Below are 24865 nucleotides of genomic sequence, written 5' to 3' on the forward strand. Positions count from 1 at the left end.
AATATCCAGCCAAGAGTGATTTTGTGGTCAGAAACTGACTGCTGATGAAGGGCTAGAAAATATAGTTGTAATATACTGTGTAAGACAGCTGAAAGGCTGCATTCTCTAACTGTGCACCAGCCAGGTGTGTAAATGTGCTCTATTGGGTCATTTTAGTTTAAAAAAATGAAGATAAAATGATCAAATACAATTGTAGTATTTTGTTTTATCTTATAATTTTTATCTTATACATATCTTACATATCAAAACATGAAAACAGTAAAATCTCATAATGTTTACATTACATTTTTTCTTTTCTCTTTTAACTTTATTATATGGAATGAACATTATACAATGCAGTAAATGGATCATACTTGCATCATTTGTTAAATTAAGTTTAACTATTCAACCATCATTACCATAACATGGTTTTTATTTAAGAACGTTTTTTTTTTTTTTTACAGGAGAAACATAATAGTAATAGTAATATGTAATAGTAAAATGAGAAAGTAATACAAGTAATGAAATATTTTAATAAAATTGGTCGTTCTATGGTAATGATGTGTTATGGAGGATGATTTGTTACAGTAATGAACTGTGTTATGCAGTATAACGTGTTATGATAATGAACTGTGTTATGCAGTATAATGTGTTATGATAATGAACTGTGTTATGGAGGATAATGTGTTACGGTAATGAACTGTGTTATGGAGGATGACGTGTTACGGTAATGGACTGTGTTATGGAGGATGATGTTACAGTAATGAACTGTGTTATGGAGGATGATGTGTTACAGTAATGAACTTTGTTATGGAGGATGATGTGTTACAGTAATGAACTGTGTTACTTTATTAATAGCATTGCAGTAAAGTAAACAACATATCATATCTAGAGTACTGTACAGTACTGATAATAGAATAGGACTCGTTGGAGCAGATAAACATGAACCTCTTGCCACCATGCCTAATGTATTTACATTGAGCTGTGGAGCAGTGGAACTGTGTTCTCTGGAATGGTGGTGCTCCATCTAATATTTTTGTAATGAGAGAGGGTTTGGGTGAAGGGTGGGGTCTTAATCATATATATGCCAATACACACATTTGATTTAAGTGTTGGTGCTGGTAGAAGACATTCAACTTGACTTGTCTGGATTATTTAAAAATTATGAAGTGGAAAAAGCTTAGAAAGTGATCCTCAGATTGCCATTCTAACCAAAACCTTCTCTTCTCTTCTCCTTTCTTTTCCTCTCTTCTCCTCTCCTCTCTTCTCTTTTCTTCCTCTTCTCTTTTCTCGTTTTCCCTCTCCTCTGGTCACACCTCATCTCTTCTTTTTTCTTAACTCTTCCACCCCCCTTCTCTTCACTTCACTCTCTCTCTCTTTCCCTATCTCTATCTCTTTCATGCACCCCCTTCCCCCTCTCTAGAATGAATGAGGTGTTCTGCTTCATTCTCCAAAAATTGCATGAATATTAATGCCACCATGTTTGAACAAGGTGCCCACTAATCTGTCTTGTGGAAACAGAGGAGCCTCTGTCAGATTACTGCGCATTCAGGACCGGAGTCGTGTCTGCCTGAAGTGATATCTCCTCCAGAGGAGCAGGGGTTGCATGCGTCAAACCAGCGTGAATAGCAATGCTGATCTAAGTTCCGATTTTGGCTCTCATGTGCCTGAGGGTGCTTAGACAAAAAGGTGCTATTTGTTGAGCCCTTATTGATGAGGCCTTAAAATGCAAAGGTGAACTGGCTGATTTTACAACTATGTCAACTAGTCCTCAGTATTTTAATGTATGTGTGAGTGTGTCTGCAGGATTCCAGTATGTTTCTCTCTCTCTTGATATCCCTGTAGAAGTGCACTAACAGAAGTTTGTCAGCCTCGCTCTAAACTGGTTACTGGGGTCCTGCTCTCTATCAGACCCCTAGTCTCAGTAGTTTCCGGTCTTCCAGCTTGTTTTGTAGAAGCTCAGCTGTTTTCTGGTCAAGGGATTGCAGTCTTTGACCAGTTGAGTAAGAGGTGATCACCCCTTGAAGTCATTATCTTACAGACACATAAACATCTCACACTGAGGTTCAGCATCTGACCTTCCTGTTTCTAATAGGTAGGCTGGTACTGTTGGCCTGTATTCAGTGCGCCTTGTCCTCTGGGCGCTCCTGTTTCCTGAATGCGGTATGGGGTCTGGACGGTTCTCCGCCAGCCTGGGCATTGATATTCCGCTGCTGCTGCAGAGGTACAGCCGGGTCACCGTTTCTCGGCTGTATCCTTCAGCCTTTTGTTGTTACTTTTTTTGGTGTAGAGGCAGTGAGTAGGTTGGCAGGAGAAGAGGTTGTGCCAGCTCCCCTCTGTGGGATGGTGAATTGTCAGTGTGCTTCGCAGAGGGATTCTCTCTCCCTCCCTCTCTCTCTCTCTCTCTCTCTCTCCCTCTCTCCACAGTTTCTGTTGATTCATTTAACCGGCTGCGTCATGACTCTCCTCCACAGAAATTCAGATCTAGGCAGAGACTGTGGCAGTGTGGAGTACGTCAGAGTGACTAAGCATGGCCCAAACTTTACAACTATCTTCTCCTCATTTCTTCTCGTCTCCTAGCCCTCCTATTTTCTATCTCCTCTGTTCTCTTGTTTATTTCTCCCCCCACCCCCTTATCTCCTCTCTTCTTTTCTTTATTTCTCCACCCACCCTTGAATCTCTTCTCTTCTTTATTTCTCCACCCATCCCCTTATCTCCTCTCTTCTTTTCTTTATCTCCCCACCCACCCCTTTATCTCTTCTCTTCTCTTCTTTATTTCTCCACCCACCCCTTTATCTCTTCTCTTCTTTATTTCTCCACCCACCCCTTTATCTCTTCTCTTATCTTCTTTATTTCTCCACCCACCCCCTTATCTCCTCTCTTCTTTTCTTTATTTCCCCACCCACCCCTTTATCTCGTCTCTTCTTTATTTCTCCACCCACCCCTTTATCTCTTCTCTTCTTTATTTCTCCACCCACCCCTTTATCTCTTCTCTTCTCTTCTTTATTTCTCCACCCACCCCCTTATCTCCTCTCTTCTTTTCTTTATTTCTCCACCCACCATTGTATCTCTTCTCTTCTTTATTTCTCAACCCCTCTTTTATCTCTTCATTATTTCTCCACCACCCTTTTATCTCTTCTCTTCTCTTTTATGTTCTGCTTTAATTCTCCACCCCCTTTTTTATCTCTTCTATTTTTCATTACTCCTCTTTATCTCATCTGTTCTCTTCTTTATTCCTCCACCCCTTTTATCTCTTCTCTTTCCTTCTTTATTTCTCCACCACTTTTATTACTTCTCTTGTCTATTGCTCTTGATTTCCACAACCCTCTTTTATCTCTTTCCTTCTTTTTTTCTCTTCTCTTCCTTATTCCCCACCCCTCTTTTGTGTCTTTTCGTCTTGTGACCTCTCTCCTCTTTATTCCTTCTCTCTCCTCCTCTTTTATCTCTCCTCTTCTTTTCTCTTCCCTTCATTATTCCTCCACCCATAATTTATATCTTTTCTTCTCCTCTCTTTAGCTCTTTTCCTCCTTTTATTTATTCTCCTCATTATTCCCGCACCCCTCTTTTATGTCTTATCTCTTGTCTTTATTCCTCCACCCCTCTTATCTCTTCTCTTCTTTATTCCTCTATACAGTCTTCATTCCTCCACTCCTTTATGTCTCTTCTCTTTTATGTTCTGCTTTAATTCTCCACCCCCTTTAATCTATTCTCTTCTTTATTCCTCCACCCCTTTTATCTCTTCGTTTCTCTTCTCTTCTTTATTCCTGCACCCCTCTTTTGTGTCTTTTCTTTTTGTATCCTCTCTTCTATTCTCTTTATTCCTTCTCTCTCCTCCTCTTTTATCTCTTCTCTTCTCCCCTCCCTCTTTCTTTCGTCCTCATTTGTCTTCGATCCTATTTGCAGTCCAGTGAGAGCTCTGTTTACCACTTACTGAGACAAAAGAGGAAAGCGACTGACTCTCAATCATCCAGTGAGGGAAACACAAAAAGCAAACAGTAAACAAATAACAATGCTCCTCCTAGAGCTCCTCTACAGCTTCGATCGAGCTGGCACAAAGGACAGCAGTAGTAGGACATGGACAAAACCTCACATGCGCACACAGACGGACAGACACACACACACAAGGACTGACCTCTGTAAAGTTGTATACACCTCTCTAATTGTCCTCCAGGTCACATGATCCCGGATGGAAGAGCTTATGAAACACAGTGAAGCAATGGATACTCTCAGAAATAAAGGTGATATTAATATTTATGTTTGGTTCCATAAGGAAAAAATTGTGTTAAGAACTTCTTAAAGGTTTACACTCACAGCTTCTACAGCTTCTACAGATACAAAAAAATTCTGTGTATCACCTTTATTTTAAAAAGTGTACCCTAACCTGTCTTGTAATGCAAAACAGTTAGGATTTGAGTGGTGAAGTCAGTCCTGAAGTCAGAGCCAAGGGAAACCTGTGCAGTCTGTTATGACACATGGTAGATGATTAATGGAGTATTTGGCAGGTTTCTCTCTCTCCTGCTTTATTTACTCTAAGCTAGTTTAATTCTTCAGGCTGTGCTAGCTTGATCTGCTGGCATCGGAGAGCGGAACAGATTAATACAACCAATAAATGTAGTAGTGTGAAACACGGCCCCCATCTAACCTCTCAGTTAGTATATTCATGTGTATTCCTCGCTTCCCTGTCTGCTGCCACCAGGGTCGGTTTATTGGCGGCTCTGAGAAGCAAATCTGTCTTAATTGTTTTGGTGGCGGAGAGAAGGCCAACCTTAAGTAGAGGATTTCAAAGGTGCAGCTTTTATGAGGACAGTTATAGCTGATGAGTCTCTGGAGCTTCTCAAAGGGCTTATTAAAAAACTTCCTCATTTTCTTCCTTTCTTTTTTCCTCTCTCTCATTTTTTCATTCTCAGCCTGCCGCCCTCCCTCCTCTCACTGCCTCTTTCTTTCTCATTTCTACATTTTTCCCCTCAACAAAATGTTCCCCCCAATTTAGTCATTTTCCAATCCTTGTGCACTACCCAGCCAGCATGCTAATGTAGAGCTCACATGGGTGAAACGTGGGTTAGGTGGGTTCAATGTGGGCATGGGCTCTGAGGGGGTTTGTCCATGTGTTCTTACTGGGACCCAGTTGGACTTTCCAAATGAGCAGCATTGTTACAGCCCACCCTAATCTCACATAAGTCCTATCTAGACCCCATACGCAGTGTACAACCTATATAGGGCCCATGTTTAACCTCACTGTACCATCACTGACCCTGGTAGGACCCTGGTGGACATACATATGAAGAGGCCAACATCAAAAACCCATGGACCAAACTTTCTGGTACCTAGATGGGCTAACTATTGAGGCTCCATATGGGCATGATATCTGGGTACATCTCACCCTATCTCATGTTGCCACCTGCAATGACTTACTGTCTCTCCCCTTCTCCGGCTTTCTTTCCTCCTTCCTTTCCTCATTGCGTTTTCTCTCTCTTCTCCATCATTCTTACTTTCTTTCTATCTCTTTTTCTGTATTTCTTTTCTCTGTGTCTGGTGCGGTCATACTGATTAATCTTTTATCAGCTTTATAATCTTTATTAATGTATTTTTCTCTCTGTTCTGTCTTTGTTGCTGCTTATGTATTTGGATCTATTACATATTATGAAGTAAAACAAGCTTGGAAAGTACTTCTCTTTGGGAGGGTATGTACTCTAAGAAGTGAAGCACCACCACATCCTCCTGAATCGCTTGCACAAATCTCTCCTGTTTCTGTCTCTCTCTTCCTCTCTCAGCCTCCCTCTTTGTTCCCTCTTCTTTATTTTTACTTTATCTCATTGTCTCCTCGCCACTGCCTTCTCTACCTCCTCCTCCTCCTCTTCCTCGTTCACCTCAGATGCTGACTCTGTGCAAGTTTGTTTCCTTTTGTTTCTATTTTTTTCCCCTTTGTTGTCTTCATCTATAGAACCTGTGTGATGAACTCTGCGGCTCGCTCTGCTTCACCTATCCCGTCGCCCACGGAAATGAATGTGCTGATGAGGCTGCTTTCTCTCACCTTAATTAGACAGGTGAACTTCCCAGCAGAGCCGTACTGTTCTTTTGCTGCAACTGTCACAATAATTACGGCTAGGCAGCACGGGCTTGGACATCGCTTCGCAGGAAACTACAAGCTGTAAACATCTCTTACATCCTATTTTGCCTTTCTTCCCCTGCCTTGAGGTGCCCCCTTAAGGCAGTGTGCTTGCCTTTCCATTAGGAGTAAAGCCGCTGCATCTAATGCTGAAGGTTCCCTTGGTGGAAACTTTCTCATCGTAGAGCTCACAGTTTCAATCCTTTTATCCAGCACAGCTCCAGATGCCTATGAGAAATGTAAAGATTCTATGAGATCAGTGGGGGACAAGAATAGAATCAAAGTCCACCTGACAACAGTATGGAAGCAGAATGGAGACATAAACATGTTTTGTTTCCATTATTTTGTTAAAGATCCCTTGCAGTAGTAGAAAACTGTGGCGACTGAGCCAAGCGCGTTTGTGTGTTCGGCTTATTTGCATACCCATTCCCCCTTGTGGAGCTCTGTAAGGGTCTAAAAACTTGCTTGAGCATTAATTAGCCTGTGTTAGCTATTATGGTGTGCTCTAGAGTTGGCTGTATCACTGATCCTGTTGCCAGTAGGTTTGGAGATGTTTGTTTAGTCTACCGTTAACTAAAAGCATTGTAGAGTCTTTCTACCCCCCTGCCTTGGTTGTTTCTGGGCTAGCTAGGCATTGAGAGCTACATGTTATGTGTGTAAGTGTGAGAAAGCTGCCAAAGAAAGCATTTCATTTGCCAAGATGTTTTTGGTCCAGCTTCTTCCTTGCTATTTCACAGTACTTTCTGAAAAATGATTTCCTGGTTCACAGAGTTACTATGTACATCCATTAAAACGAACAAAAGCAGCAAAAACAACAACAAAACAACCCATGTGGCGCTACATTTTCGCTCATTTTCACATGACATACATCATGAAATGTTGTAGCTGAAGTCTATCATGCTTTCATTTATTTATTTATTTTTTTTTTTTACAAATAATACGATTTATGATCAGATGTGGAAACTTCTACTTAAACACAGACTCACCCCTGGGTACCTTTGAGACCTCCTTTCCTATTATGAACCATCATAATTCCTTGGATCACATGGTGCTGGCTTCTTACTAGTTCCCAGAATTCAGAAGCCTTCGGCAGGAGGAAGAGCCTTTTCTTATAAAGCCCCCCAACTCTGGAATAACATTCCAGATAGTGTTAGGGACTCCGCCAGTCTTAATCTTTAGGCTGAAAACTCATCTGTTTAGTTTAGCTTGCATGTGATCACTCAGGATTGTGGACGGTGGAGCAGATGGATGCCGTAGTCTGCCGGAGTCATTAGCCAAACAGAACACATTACATCTCTTCACTTTTGTCTGAATTAATGACTGCCCACCCGTCCGGCCTGACACTGGCCATCCAGCTGTCCTGCAACCCACATCAGACTAGCTTCTCCCCCTCCAGCTACTGCTATTTGCCCTAGTCGCCCTTCCTCCATTACCAACTATATTAAAGTTCACATGGACTCCGTGTCAACCTTACCAACATTGACCGTCATCATCACTACTATGATTATATTAGTTATATTATGCTTATATCAGTACACCTGAGCAGAAGAACAGTCTTAGGTGTTGATACAATGACTTTTTTTATCAATAATTTATTAGTAAATTTATTAGTATAATAATAATATATCAGTAATTTATTAGTTTTCTTGATCTCTTGTTACACTACTGCATTCCCATAAAGTTCCTTTACTTTCCGCGGGGCAGTGGTGGCCCAGTGTTAAGAGCACCAGGCTATTGATGACAGGGTTGTGGGTTCAATACCCGGGCTCGACAAGGTGCCACTGAGCAAGACCCTTAACCCTCTGTGCTTCCCAGATTCCGCAGCAATGGTTCTGCCCTATTTCTAATCAGGCTTAAGGTGGGCTTGGGTTATTTTTCAAAGAAGTGAGTAGATTAGTTTTTCTCTCTGTCTCCCTCTCCCTTTCTATTGCATGTACACACCATCTCCCTCTCTCTCACTACCTTTTTCTGTATCTCTTGCTACTATCTGTCTTACTGTCAAGCAGGTTTAGGTTGAGGTCGGATTTCAAACTGACTAGTACTAATTAAGCCTGATTGGGTTGGGTCTCGAATTCCGGACTCTAATTTGCCACACAGCTGGCTCCGCTCTGCTGCCATAGTTAGCACAAGACACTAATGCAAGCTTCACACCACTAGACAGAAGCTTCAGATTATTTCCTGAGGTTTGGCAACCCTAGGTAAGAAGTGACAGTCGATGGAACAGCAACACATAGGGGAGCTACAGGGTGAATAGAGCTGTTTCTGAGAGACACTTAATTGCACTAATCACAAGCATCTTAATTAAAACATACTGGAACCAGGAATGTAGTAATTGTTGATAGCTTGATAACTTCATGAGGGGTGACATTGACTTGCAAAGCAAGGACAAAGATTAATCAGAGGCTGATGCTTTCCATCACATGCCCCCCTCCTTTTAATTCATACTCAAAGTCAAATCCTTTAATGAAGATCTGTATGTTGTATGCAAGGAAGTCAGCTGGAGCAACAGAAAAACATTATTTGCACATTTGTGGTTTATCTGCTGCTTCTCATTTGGTCTTATAGTGCCAAAAGCTTTATACACATTCTTTGACAAACTATTTACTTTGGATAAGCACAAAAAAAAAGTGTGTGTTTGCCTAATGTGGGACATATTTTGCATTTCAGGCTTCTGGAGATATTGCGCTATGAAGCCAATTCATTATACGAAACCAATTCATTATATGTCCTCAAAATGTGTCCTAATCAAACCAAAAGCAAAAAATCAGATATTACACTTATAACAGATATGGCAAACATATCAGCACTCTTGGTGCCAAGTTATCTCAGATGGTCTGGAAGATTCTGGTCCAGAAAGTAAAGATCGGCCCCAGAATTTAGTTCCAACTATTGACACAAGAGTTGAAACAAAATCCTGGGGTAGAATTTTTGTTCTTACAAAAGCTAGATTTATTGGTTTGGATGCTACATTAGACTGCAGTAGTTAAGCATTTTGTCACTTTGTCACTGTCAAAACCTATATTTTTGACATAATTTGAATCTTGAAATTGATTTACTCTTGAATGGACCAGTAAAATGCTCCAAAATGGCTTGGAAACAAATCATTTTCATTGACTTTCACTTAAAGTTAAGATTGTTTTATTTATTTTTTGAAATATGAGATCTACATTTTAAAGATCTGAGGTTTTTGCATGTCAGTGATGATTTATTATAAAGACATTTAAGACTAAAACTTTGTACATAACCGCTATTACAGGACAATCCATATTCAGCCACAGATTTTCGCTATCCCACATTAAGCAAATCAAACTATACTGTAAAAAAACAGTACTGTTTGTCTATAATAAATGATCTGTAAGAAACATGACATGTTTAAATCACCTCCCAGCTTTAGTCTCTTTAGTACAGTATACAACAACTGGAAACAATCAGATTTTTTCTTAATTCAACTATTGTGAGAAAATCTGTAATTGTGAACCTTGTATTATGAACTGAATCAGATAAGAAACTGAGCATATTGGTACATTGTAACAATGTTTGTAGACACCTAGTCATCCCACATTTTGGTTAGTTTCCTGGAAATTCCTAAAATGGTTTTGTTTAATTTTCTTTTTACATGTTTATGTTAAAATTATTGTATTTTTAGTTTTAAAAAACGTCATTTGTGTTGTGTGAAATATTTTTTAATGACGTTGTGCTGCAAACCATGATTATTGGAATCACCTGGAACATTATTTCTGTAACAGAAACTTTTAAAAACATTCCAGAACGTTCCTACAATGTTCTCTACCATCTGGGATGCAACATGTTTTCTGAAATCAAGGATGTTCATAGATTATTGATAGTTTATAGTTAGTAACAGCCTCCACTCTTCTGGAAAGGTGTTCCACTAGATGTTTACTGTGAGGATTTGATTGTGTTCAGATATTAGAGCATTTTGTGTGGCCAGGTACTAATGCTGGATAATCAGTTCTGGATCACAAACACAACTCCAACTCATTCCAATGCATCACTCCATCATTGCATGGTGACCTTCTGCTCTCAGGAGTGGCTGCCAAGGTGCAACCTTTAGGTTTCGTTCTCAGTAATGTGGTGGAGTCAATGACTCTCAAGCTTCTGGATATTGATTATGTAAAATCCTGATATTTAACCATCATAATTATGCAAATTTTGTGATCAGCAAAAATTTGTATTAGGGATTAGTTTGAGTTCTTCGATATGTCGTGCTTGAGACAAGTGCTGACAGAACAATTTAAGAGTGTTGTGATTGCATTGCATTACGGTTATTCTTATTTTGCAGTGTATAAAGAGTTTCATTGCAAAATGATGTAGATCTACTGATAGTGGTCTAAAATAAGCTCGTTCCCAAGAAATTTATGAAAGTGGTTTTAGTTAGTTTAGTTAGTCCCATAATGTTTGGGACAAAGACACGTTTGTCTATGATATGTCCCTCTGCTTCACTTAAAGCACACATTCCAGACTTTAATTTAATTGTATTTACATAAATTTCAGTTTCACCATGTTGAAATTGCAACACTGTTTACTGTTTAGGGTGCCATAATAAATGGCACATTTGGCTTCACAGGATTTCTCAAGTGTTCATTGCTTCATTAGTGTAGGCATAACATACCTTAGCTTGCTTCTAGGCTTTCAAACACCTGTGGCATTTGTAGTTATCAGTAAAAGTCTTTATCCCAAATGTTATTAGGGGCACTGTATGTTTACAGGTTTAAGATGAGGTTTTGTATATGATTTCCATTAAATACATTACGGTCAAATTCAGCAATTGTGTCCTCACAGTTTGCTAGCTCTCCGGTCTGTTTGCATGTCCTGTTTGGGAATGTTTGTGATAGATAATCACAACTGGTTTGCCTAACAGCAGTAATTGTAGCAACAGTTTGCCAGCGCTTATCTAGCTCAAGCTAATTACTTGCAGTGTCATTGCTCATCACCGTGGTAGCGATGTTGGACAAGGCTGTTAGCTGGTGTGTTTCGGATGATGTATTTGGACATTGTGTTTTGGATGTTGTGTTCATGGTCGCTATCTTTTGGTCTGTAACCCCACTGCCTTCAATTCAGTTCAGTTGAATTCAATGCAACTATATTGCCATTATACAAAAACTGAGTTGCACAGTACAACGAAACACTGTTAGGCCCCAGTGCAGAATAGGTAAGGACATGGTACAATAGTGCAAGGACAACAGACAAAACATAAGACATAGTGCATAGACAATAAGCACAAAAACAATAAATACAATAAATAAAAAATACAAATATGTGTATGAAGGCTGGGTAGTTAAGGCTCCAACTGAGTTACCATACTAATATTAAAAAGGAAAAGTGGTAATAATGAAAGAGTATCGGAAGTTCAGGTGTGTATTCTGAGTCACGTCAAGTCAAATTTATTTGTACAGCTTTTTACAACTATTGTAACTTTTACAACTATTGTTGTAGACAAAGACTCATAAGGGGGACCCGACCCATCCTCCTCTGATCAGAACTATTTATAAATTATTGATAAAGGTTACCAAACCATCTATACTGCTCTGAACTGCTCTGATCATAATCATAATATTTTAATCATGGTGTAGTAGAACTTAATGCAGTCATGGCAGTGACTACATTAAGAGTAATGATAGTTAATAGTGGTGATATTAATAGTGGCAGATAGTTAAGAGTCCATTTAGGTTTTAACATGGTCATTACACAGGTAGCAGTGGTAGGAGGGTGTGCCGCTGGTCTGGCATGGGTGGTGGTGGGGAGGTAGACCAGTCTGTGTTTTAAGCAGCATCACATATATAAACAAGGTGTACAGTGCAGTAATGCAGAGCAGTAATGAGTGTAAACAGCTTGCCAATAAACATGCATGAATTTGGGGGACAGAGCTTTTGAATGAGCACTGAATGGAGGAGTGTATTTGTTTTGCAGTTGAGTTCAACTATCAACCGTTGTTCTCCAAAATTGAATGCTTTGATTCCTCCTACAAAAAACACCAGTGAAAACACTCACCTATAGAGCTTAAGATGGTCGCGACACTGCAATAGTACAGTACACTATGATTCGTTAATTATGCGGTAATTTGCATATTGCAGCCATGTGGGATATTAGTCCTGGAAAATGCCAGTATCTTGATAAGGAGTAATAAATGGTGCATTGTGCAGCCCTAATTCACCCACACCTGAATGAAATTCAAGTCAATGAAATAACGCAGGACAAGCGAGATGTACAGGAGCTTATTTCATCATTGTCTCGCTTTTCCTAATGACATTAGTTCTGTCGTTTATTACACTGGATCTCTGAACAATTGCTCATTGTCACACTGCAAGCATCCTGATTTGCTGCCTTGAACCTGATCCAGCCTCAGTCTATTCTTACCCTGGCAGGACGCTGCCTGCTACGCTTGCATGTCTTGTTTAGCTCTGAAAAGTCAGGTCAAATATTTAATTCGATGGATTCAATGATCTTGGCAGTATCACAAGCCTATTCCCTGTTCATAGACTAAATTACGAATCTGTAAAAACAAGCTGTATGCCCTGAGGGCATTTAATGAAAGATCAAATGCCGGTTTGGCATATTTCCTCCCAGTGGACCTTGGATGTTAGCCGATGTCCCGATCAAAGATATTGACAGATGAATTAATAAAACATGCCGCCAGTGCATCTTTCATCTGCCTTAAACCTTTCACCCGGACGCAGCAGTCCGTTTGACAGTCTGCAATCACAGTTGTTGTGTTTTTGTTGGATGTGACAGGGAAATAGCAGGAGTTTTCCTGTATGCCTGCCTGCATGTCTTTAAATAACTGTTTAAATATCCCGACTGAGTGCTCCAGGTCCCTCTGAGTGGAGCGAAGATTAAATCTTACCCAAGTTTGAGTCTTGGTAAGTCGGTGCTGCTGCTGACGCAATCAGTCAACGGCTCCTTCATCCACGTCCAACTGAGCTGCAGCAGCCAGGCCGGTCTAAAAGCAAGCATTGATTGCAGACAGCACACAGCCTGCACACCTGCACTGTACTAAATCATTTGATGTTTTAACACTTGGTAATAACTACAGGTATAAGACATGCTTTAGCTGTTGCTTCAGAATAAGCTAATCATGAACTAATGAGGCATTTAGAATTATTCATAGAAGCCATATCTGATCATATTTTACAAATGCCCTTTACGTCATGTATATCTGTCGCGCAAACAACTGGCATCTCCAAAATGGCAACTTTACAGGAGAGGTTACTGGAGCATTTCAATTGGTCCGTTTCTATTGGTAAAATTCTTACACAATGAAGAACAACTGCCAGTTTCAAATGACGGCAACAATGGATAGGTTTTTGCGTGACAGCTATGATATATAAATAATATTATATGTCCAAATGTTTGTGGACACCCCGTCTAATGAACGCATTTAACTACTTTAAGTTGCACCCATTGCTGACACAGATGTACAAATGTGCACACAAACACAGCTTATCTAGTCCCTGTAGAGAAGTATTGCCAGATAAGCATGACCCTGTTGGCACCATGCCTAATGCCATTGCCCTCGGCAATGAGCAGTGGAGCGCCATCCAATACTTTTGGGATGAGTACGGGGGTTAGGGCTGAGGTGGGGTGGGGTGGTGATCATCCAACGTCTTGACCTCTCTACTGCTCATGTCACTAAATGCAATCAAATTCTCACAGCAATGCTTCAAGATCTAATAGAAGGCCTTCACTGGACAGTAAAGACAGTTATTTAAACAAAACCAGGATGAATTCTATTTCAATACCCTTGGTTTTAGAAAACACAATGAATGAGCAGGTGTCCCAATACTTTTGTCCATATAGTGTACTGTATATGCGCTGGTTTTGCAACCGCTAGTCTGCGCTTATGTTGCAAACCATTCCTCTCTGTGAAGGCTGCAGCCGAGGTAGCCCTGCTAGCACTGGAATGTAAAAGCTGCTCTTCAGTGCTCATTCACACACGAGTGCATACCATACGTGCCACATGGAAATCTGATGTTTAATTAAAATTTACATTTCAATGCATTTCAGACGTCTCCTGCTAGAGCACCTCGTCACTCGAGTCTATTTCCATGTTTCAAATGGTTTTGTGCTGCCCGAGATGGAATGAGGGTGACTGGAGGTCTCGAAGGATATGCCAGTCGAGTTCTTCAACTTTTTAGAAAGGAAGGACATGCTTCTCAGAAACATTTGAAGGGTCCTATGAAATAAGGCAGCCTTCAGTGACATTAAGACCAAGAAATGCCACCCTTACTTGACTTGAAGAGGCATCCTGTTCCTGGCCCCATCTTATCATTAGTGTTTCACCTGTGTGGTTTTTACCCCAACTCTTGTCTATGGTTGAAGAAGCTTCAGCACACTTGTCTCTAACTATTCAGATGCTCCTCAGGGTCTTCGTTACCCGGATAAGGTTTGTTAGACTACCCTGCAAGGTAGTATATCTCCAGGAACAGGGCAGGGAACATTCTAGAGTTCAGTTTTGGATTATATGGAATTCTCACCCTCCTACACACAATCAAATAAGGATTTTCTATTGTTTTATTAAAGGCCATGTGTCCCTGTGATCAAGCTGGCAAACTGTGTCCCTGGTGCTCAGGCAAGCTGAGAGACCATTTGAACATATGAAGAACCAAAGGGGAATAGCTCTAAATCCGGAATCAGCAAGACTCCCGGTATGTCCCTCCCTTCCAGAAAGGCATCTATCCTCCCTTTATATTACCCTGGCTGTATATACTACCAACCAATTACATTACAGGCAGCTCTTTCATGTACACTCAGATATTGGAGCCGAGGGAGGGAATGATACTAAAACCAGCCACTGTATTGCTATAAAACTCACCACTGAGATGCACTCAGTATACTGTTTCTGCTTGAAGTGTGTACAGCTCAGGCTACTGTAACTTATTTTTCTGTTACACGCATTAGTATCGACCCTCTGTGGAAATGCAGGCAATGATGGGTTTGTATTGATTAAAATGAGGCGCTTAGTAAGTGTGTAAAAGAAGGAACGACTGCAGGGGGGGAGAGTTTGAGCTGTTGCTGAAAGATTCCTTGCTTAGCAGATGGACCTGGGATCAGTTTAGTGGTTGTAGCTGTAATTAGAGATGTGAAAATGGATTGACCTGAAGATGATTTAACCGAATTAGTGTTGATATATGTATCTGTAATAATTTATTATAACGCTTGGTAATCCTATTCCATTACAGCATGAAGTAGTAATGCTGTAGATATCTGGTAGTTTACACAGATTACTACATCATTGTAAAGTACTAGCAAACTGATAAATGCATACAAAATGAGAGTAGTAAAGTACATTTGAATAAGGTACAACATTTTAGGGCAAATGACAATGAGGCAATATGCAAGTGTGAATTGGTTTTATTGCATATAATATTTATTTATATTAATCCAATTTCATAGAATAGATTGATTGTAAAGTGAGCAGCACAGAGTTAGCATGCAAATGTGTCAATTAACTAAAAACATTGTATCTCCAAAATGAAGTTAATGTAAGATTTTATTTTATTTAAGTCATTTAATACAATTGATACCATTTTAATACAATTTCTTATTGCCATTTAACACCATTGTTTACTTTCATACTGCAGAGATTTTGCCATAATATGAAGGACAACTGTTAGATTTACATTTATTTTTTTTCCAGATTAATGTCAAAATATAAAAACAATCTAATTACTATAATGATATTATTTTTTTTACTATATACAATAACAATAATGGCATTCCAGTTTCATTATTCATGAATATATTGTTTGCATATATCTATATCTATATCTATATCTATATAGATATAGATAGAGAGAGAGAGAGAGAGAGAGAGAAATAATAATATGTCTCACAGTGGGGTAGTTCACAGTGCCACAGCAGCAAAGGAATAGCAAAACACTTAGTTACAAAAATGGATATATCGTAATATCCATCCATCTTCTTATCTGCCTCATTCTGGTCAGGGTCATTGCAGGTTCGGAGCCTACCCAGAATCATTGGGTGCAAGACAGGAAAACTCCCTGGACAGGCTCCTCCTCCATTGCAGATATCATAGGATATAATAGAAAAAAAACTAAAGCAAGGACCATTAAACAACTATAAAAAAATATAGATCTATCACTGAAGCTAAAACACCGGAAAGCGCTAAAACACATGATAACCACAACTCACAAACTGAGGGCAACACTTGCCAAAACAAAGACATCAGGAACAGACAGGAAACAAGAAACACCTGAGAGTAATGACAAGAGGGCGGGACTTTAGACTAGACACTGGTGAGACCAATAACAAGGGAAGAGACCGAAAAGAGAAGACAAACAGAGGCAGAAACAGAAATGGAAAGAGACTGTGCACACTGTGACATGTACCTAACATTTCTCCACTGCATTATAGCCATTAGCTATTAATTGGTATGCTTACTAATAGTGTTGCTGTGGCTTGAATATGTACTGAGGAAGTTCCCTCTAGATCCTCCACAGTGTAGGAGGGCGGTTGAGGCAAAGTGTGTAAAAAGCAGAGATGAAATGATGCTTGTGACAGAGTCACTGTTGCTGGAGAGTTCATTCTGTCAGTCCCTCACCCAAGCCTGCAGTCTGAAAGCTTAGTGTCACACACAGTGTAATCAAATATTTGTTTGGCTGCGTTTTGGCAGGCGCAGCAGTGCAAGCTGTCTCATGAATACGACAGACGAGACCTCGTCTTTAAACTCACTCTACTGTGAGTGTGCGTGTGTATGTGCGCATATATACTCCGCTATTTCAGTGTTAGCAAAGCGAATGACATAAAGATGTGTGTAAGATGATGTATGTAAACATTTCCCAAAAGTCCCTTTGGCAAACATGAAGGCAAACAGTCACAATTTCTCTGAGCCCTCCAGTCAACAGTATGGAGCTTAGCCGTTTCTGTTTGCGCAACCAGTCAGCATAGCCAGTTACAGTGGCAGAGCGTTTTCACTGATTCAGTCTCATCACATCAGTCTAAATGATGAGCATGGAAAAAGCTTGTTCCGCAGAGACAGTATTGATTCTGATGATGGCATACTGCTACTTTCCTTTATACACACAGTTATCGCGTTTAGAGGCCTTATCTCACAGCACAGCCTGTGTAAAATTCAGATTTGGGGCGGGTGGGGAGAGGTGGTAAGGTTACGATTCTCTGGGTGGCATCATGTACCCCCCCCCCACTCTGCACTGATCCAACACTCCATCCTTTGGCATTTATTATCAGCCAATCTAGAGTTACTCTTAGAGAACCTAGTTTTCCTAAATATGTGGTGTGTGTAAGGACTTTCTACAAATGTATTTGGCTCCCATCCCATCTCAAGAAAGTACTCAAAATAATGACGCCAGCTCTAAAAGATATAGCCTTGTTATGTATATGCACCCTTCAAATCTAGTGAAGGTGTAGGCTACACCATTTAAGCCCCAACAAGAAAGAGATTTGATTAAATCGTCAATCACTTGGCAATAAATAAGTTTGCCTGCCAAATGCAATAAATACCCTACCGTCTAAAAGTTTAGAACCAGTGTCTTTAGTACGTTAAAACACTACACTGTACAATAATTTAATCATGGACAGCAGTACCACACAACTGTATAGTGTTTTTTTCAACATTTTGAAAGTACACCAATCTGTGATACAAACAAACTAAACTTGGCCAGTTCAACTCAGATACACACACACACACACACACACACACACACACACACACATATATATATATATATATAAGCTCCCTGGATAAAAACAATTGTCACCTTGCATGTTTAAGTAGGTAGTAACTTCAGGCTGTTATCACGGTTTGTCACGAGACAGAGGCGGACATACTCACGGGATAATTGTTTTAATGCAAAACAAGGAAACAGAAACCAAACAAGCACAAAGTTTAGCAAAATAAATAACACCAGACTCACATAAACAGGCTAAATCAACAAGCATGAACACATACGCAGGAACAGGAACACACATGCACAAGACCAGACAAGGGACGACTGAAAAAAAGGGGTACTTATACAGGCACTAACAAGAGACTCACAAGGAACACCTGGGACTAACAAGGGGGTGTGGCTACAAAGGAGATACTGGAGGAAGCACTAATGGACAGGTGTGGCTAGGGAACACAAGACACAAACAGAGCACATGGCAAAACCAAACAAAGGCAGACATTACAACAGGTGCAAGCGTGACAGCTGTAAATACCTGCGGGGTGTGTGACGCGTTTCATAAATTGATAATAGGTGGTACAGTGCAGTAATTGTCTCAGTGAATGTGTGTAAAATGGGTCAGAAACAGATATTAATAATGGGCAAAAATAAGTAATCGCATTTGGGGACGTGCCAAAGACCAGAGTGTAAAGGAAGTAACTGAATCTGCAGGTGTATCAAAGCACATGATCATACGGGTCTACCAGCTGTGGCAGAAATCCCAGTGTAGAAGCAATGTGAGTGACATGCTCATAACCTTACACATGCCTGTTCTACATTGCCTAAAGTCACAAGTCTCCTGAAGACTTTTTCCATCCACTCATTTATTCTCTTCCACCGTTTCAGAGCCTTTAAGATGCTTTGACGTTTGGAGACTTATTGTGGAGTGGCACCTTTCACGGTCATCAGAGCTCAACAAGTATGTGTGAGTGTGTATGCAGGATTCCAGTATGTATGATAACTGTAGTTTACTTTTTTATTAGCCTTAATATGGTAAATTACCCAACACTACTCAGGATAAACTACTTTTTCAGGTTGACTGTAACGGCCTGCCTAGATTGAGTTATTTTTAGTACATGCCCAGTTGGAGTTTTTACACAGCTGCAGTTACACAGCACTGGCTTTATGTCATCTACGGAACCATGTGGGGAATCAACTGTACAAGCAAACAAGGTCAGATCAGGGATCCTGTGTTAAGACACCACAGGTTTCTGTGCCGTGTTTTGGCAGTGTTTTAGGAGCATGCTGTATGCCAAGGGAAGCAGCTGGATTAGATGACCTAGTTGACTAAAACTGAGTGCTGCTTTTCGTTCTATGCTGAATGTCCCATGGGTGGCACTGTACTGACTGTATGGACTAGCCATGGAAATCCCACAGGTGGGATTCTACTTGTTAAAGGGTTAAACTGTACGTTGCTCTGGAAAGGGGCATCCGCCAAATACTGTGTTTGTACATGTGCACCTTTGGGGCGTCCACATAATGAAAAAATAACATCTCTGAATAGTATTTGAAAGGATATATACATAGACAAATGATTTTTTTTACTTCACCAGGACTGTAGTGCGGTCAGAGCTTGCCAGGCTGCTGTGATAGAAGAAATGAGGTGAAATCGGGCCACAGCTCTCCACAAAGCAAAGTTAAGAGACCTGATTAGGGACACAACTGCAGTGGTCAGTGCCAGTGCCAGGGTAGCAGTGTCAGGGCAGCTGAACCTGCAGCTCTCTCTAGCAGATAATTACAGTATATTATCATCATTATAATAACAGTCAGAGAATTCTTGAAATATTGAAAGGCTTTTTAATACTTTAATACTTAGGTCTTTTTTTAGTTTGGTTAATATTACGCAGTTCCACAAAGAGTTTTAATATGAGTAGTGATTTAAAGGTAGTGCAGCATTAATGACAATGATGATTAATAGATTATTACATCGTCACAATTATATGGCAATTAAAAACTGCACATCAAAACAAACTGTATAGTCCAGGGAACACTCAATATTGGGACATAATCTCATTGGTTCATACACTTCACCTTAAATAGAAAGCAACTCTGATTGAGGTAAGAGAAGAGTGGGCTCCTCATAACTCATTTAGTACACACAGGCTCTGCTTGGCCTCAGCGCTGCTCTGTGGATGCTGTAAATTGTGTGTGCAATAGGTGAGGGCTGCAGGTTCAGCTGCCCTGACACTTCCACAGACCACTGGAGTTGTGTCCCTGATCAGGCCTCTTAACTTCGAATTGCTTTGCAGAGAGCTGTGGCCCATCTCCACTAGCTTTTCTTCGATCACAGCAACCTTGCAAACCAGCTGAGGCTGCACAACGGTCCTGTAGAGGCTGAATAACACCACCATTAACAAAATATAGCACAAATAAACTAACAAACAGTATTGTGTATAGTATTGAGGCTGTATTTAGGTCTTCTATATTAGACCAAGGCTTGCTTATTTTAGGAGTATGAGTTTTTATGAACTTTGCGTATAGGCCAATACTCGATACCAATCTGTTACCATTGTTCAATTAATAAACCATATATATGACCATCTAGGAGAGACCTAAGGCATCAGGTTTGATATAATCACTTGTTCACTAACTTCATAAAAAAAACTATAACAAATGAACCCAATTTCTATTTATTTGTCACTAAAATATATATATAATAATTGTGTCGGACCTCGGACCACAGTGTTGTCTGGACTTTTATTCTGAAATTTGTGGTTCTCTTTATATAATAAGATGGATTACATGCTGATAGTTGATGACATGTCGAGGGCAGATGCTGGTTAGATAGGGTTTGCTATGATATGTGTATCATGTCTGTAGGTTACTCTGATCCTGAGTTATGAAGCCTAGAATACTGTCGGGTTCCGTGAATGGATCGGTCCCTTGGATCAGACTAATTATTCAATACCCGATCCAGCTAATTTTGTTAGCATCTCGACTGATATCGATCCTAGTATCAGATTGGTGCATCCCTAGTTATAAATAGTTCGATTAATTGGACGCAGTACTATGATTATCAGTAATGGGAATGGGGGAATTAGCAGAAGGCAAGGAATATTTAATATTAAAGTATATTAAATAATATTAAAGTCCATGTTCATATTTTCTTTTCTAGCCTTTTTTTTTATTGCTCTGTTTTTAATTCCAAGATTTAACCCCTTAAACCTTGGGCTGATTACCCAGATACGGTCCAGATATAGTCCCACAGGGTTCCATTTTAGGGCCTATGAAACTGATGTAATTTGTGACGGTAGTGTAGTTATGAGAGTGAAGATATAGAGTGTTTTAGGGTTTCAGGGTTGAAGGGTCAAGGGTTTTTAACAGTAAATAAAACACCCTGATTCTGAAAGACTATGGATTGTTTTATGTAGTGTTTTTTAGCCTAGATGGAGCTAGGTGCAAGTTAACTGGTACAGGTAACTGTACAGAAGGAGAAAGCACTGCAGAGGTGGAAAAAAGAGATTCATAGATATTTTCATTGAATGCTTCTGATTTTGTATAATGTAGTGAGGAAATAGCTTCTACATGCCTTAGGTATACTTCCATTGCAAAAGCCATGCATCCACACCTCACAGGAGAAAAGGCTTCTCTGGAATTGCTGCATATGCACCCGGCTCTATACATATATCAAGCCATGGGCATGCTTCTGCACACGTGTGCATTGCACGGACTCCATAATCAGCCGACAATCTGGACAGCCCATGCCTATTCATGAGATGGAAATTAGACCCATTCACATTCATGTTTGTCAGTCATTGGATGACTAGGCTTCTGATTGGTGCAGGGACTGAGTAATTTAGGATTTGTCCAGAGGATTAACTGCTGGTGCCTTTCACAGGTTTCTGCTACCCTGTGAGCCCAGAGAAGTTTACTTAACTTAAAAACCTTGATGCAACCTGTTTTCTTAAAGCATTTAGCTAATTAAATAAAGCTCTGTTGAACAAATGAACACAAGTTGCAATATCAACCATCTTGATTCATAGTAATGCAAGCATGACCACTGTAGTACCTGGTCAGCATAGTGCTACTCTCAACACCACAAAAAGTGTTCATTTGCTCTTACTGTGCATGCACACCAGAAGCTGTGAAAGCGTCACAGTGACCAGAAGTCATTCACTTTCAAAAAAGAGTCATTGACGAGTGAATTGTGAGTGATGCCAAGTGGGGCGAATTTAGCAAGGTGATCGAGTTAATCTCTACTCAACTTTATGCAAATGAGCACTGACACACAGCGGCCACCAATCAGAAAACACTGACCACTGACTTTGGTTCCTACTGAGGATTTCCTTCTTTCACAAAATGGAGATGACAGCATTTTCACTGAAAGTACAAAACACCTACAGTCATCAAGGCAATGTCTGCGTCTGAATGTGTTTGTGTGTGTGATCTCATCGCATAAGCAATCTGAACATCAGCCTTTGTCAGAGAAGCTCCAAGGGATTCTTCAAACCAAACAACCTGATAGATTATTGTTTTTTAGTGTCTGTTTAGTGTACATTGTGCACTATATATTACAGTGCACAGTGGGATTGTTACAATGCCCAGAAAATTTGGCACTATGGTTTTGGACATTACTACAAAATAGTGGAAGCCCAAAGTAGTGCTCTATATAGTGAACAGGGCGCAGTTTTGGACACAGCTATTCCCTCTTGTATCCATAGTAAATTAATACTTTCAGTATTTTTACAGGACAGTTTCCCTTCCCTGTTAGAGAGAATGCTGCTTATTTGTATAAACATCAGCAGATTCTGTTTAAATTAACACCAGTAACAGTTGTTTTTTTTTTTCCCAAATGACATGAAATGTTATGCCCGGGCTGTGAACATCTAGTGAATATGTAAAGGCTACATAAGCTACATTGTTCACACTGGTTGGTGTTCTTTTAAAACATGGCCCAACATGCTGCCTACCTGCGCGTTGGTGGACACACCAAACAGTGACTAAAAAGTGGCCCAACACGCCCAACAGTGCCTGAAGCATGGACGATGCTGAGTGTGCATGCAGGGTTCCAACCTTCAACACTGAAGCCACGCATCCAACCAACAGAAAGAAAACGAACGTAACCAATGGGAAGGGTGTGTTATAACTGCACAACCACCAAGTAAACCCTACAGGTCACACTACATGAATGAAACAGCGCAGCTGAAGCAATTATGTGCACTTTTTGAAAAACATCAACTTGAGACAAATGATTTAATCCAAAATCAGTGCAGTTCCTGAGTCTTTAAGCTTTACGTTTAAGCTTGCATGGGCCAATTTCTCTCCAGTTGCCAACGATTGTTTGTTTTAACCCAAAGATCCTATTTAATTGTAGGAAATGATCACTAATGTTTTTTTTTGCCTCATTTAGAATAGTTGAGTAATATGTGAGGTATATCCAATTTTACACCAGTCTTAAATTATTTCAGTTAGAACAAAATGTGGGATCTGCTCAAATTGAACAGAAGAAAAAGAATGACAAATTTACCAATTAAACAAGCCTGTTATCTTTCAGCTAACTAGAGTGGGTGAATAAATGAATAAATAGCTGATTTCTAAAGAGACCTGGATCACTGTGGTAAAATTTAATTACCAGCAAATCTCTACATCAAATGGTTCTGAAGCTATTAAACAACCAAGCCATTGTTTTTCATGTTGCAACATAATTGACTTTAAAGAAATCAGTGTTATGGTGAAGATATGCATAAATATGTCTGATTTTCCTTTCCCCTCCGCTGTTTGTTTTGCGATAATGATCTGTTGGGTTTTAGAAAAGAGATGTGCAATTATTTTCAGATGTATTAGCATGATAATGGCTTTAACGCCCGCCTGTGCTTACCAGAAAGACTGCTTCTCTTCTCTGGCCTATGTGCTCCAGTTTGCACAAGTTTCCATGGTGTTGGCCCCAGAGACACCAACTGATGGGCAATGAGTGTGGCTACAGGCTTGGTCCCACTTTGATAGCCACTGGTGGTTTCTGGGTTATAAAAAAGAAAAGGCACCAGTGATCTATCCGTTTAGGAAATGCACCTCTGACTGTGTTCGTGAATAACCGAGAACGCAATGGCTCACAGGCACCTTTTATAGTCTTTCCCAAATGTCTTCTGAATATTTGTTTGTTCATTAATTCACCATCTCTCTTGCTGCTCTCTTTGTCTCTATCTCTTTTGTCTTTTTCTTCTCCCCATTTTCCTTCTATCCACAGCCAAGAGTGAATGAAAAGACAGTGGCTCTGTGTTTCATCATTTACTTGCCCTAATTTATCCGTCCTCAGGTGTAGCCATCAGCTCTTAAACTGAATGTACAAAACTGAGTGCTGAGCATTCTGCTGCTGTTTCTTTCTTTTCCTCAAGTCCAATCACTCCTTGTCATTTAGCCCCTTAACCATATTCCACAGCTTGCCTGTCTCAGTTAATACTTTATTAATACTAGTTAATACATGGCTGTTTCTCCCAGCTGCTGGTTGTTGGGAAATGCCTTGGACTGTTAACAACCAAGCACTTGCATAGAAAGCAACTACTGTGGTATAGGGCTGTGTTTTGGCAAGAACCTAGTGATCAAATCACAATACAGTTGTTACGATTCAATATATTGTGATACTGTAACTCTAAATGAACCACTGTCTGACACCAATCTTTAAATGATCAAATCTTTGTAAATTATGGATAGAAATATCAGAACTAAGCTTTTGAGAGTATTGAAAAGCATAATATTGAGATACACTATATAGACAAAAGTAACCTGATCCAAACCTGACTTGTGCACCCCCAAGAGGGTAAAAACTCAGTTCTACCAGACGACTCCAGAGGACGACTCCAAAACTTAAATCTTGATGAAAAGTTTAACAATTTAAAGATAACAATAATTGTTAGTTAAAGTCTGTGGTGTAGGCCCTGTCCCGAAACATCCTGAGGTCTTGAAGCATCCGGACCCTTGCAGATACTGCTGTACATAAAAGGCAGGGGTGGAGGCAATACCCTAATCAACCAGACGGGATCAAACTGGTGGCAGTAGGCAGGAAGGAAGGGAGGACGAAAGTCTGCATCTGAAACTAGCAAAGAGGAGTGTGGGTAGAGGTCTTTTAAAAACAGGTGGAAGC

This window comes from Salminus brasiliensis, chromosome 9 (assembly GCF_030463535.1).
Source record: "Salminus brasiliensis chromosome 9, fSalBra1.hap2, whole genome shotgun sequence".
NCBI classification, from domain to species: domain Eukaryota; kingdom Metazoa; phylum Chordata; class Actinopteri; order Characiformes; family Bryconidae; genus Salminus; species Salminus brasiliensis.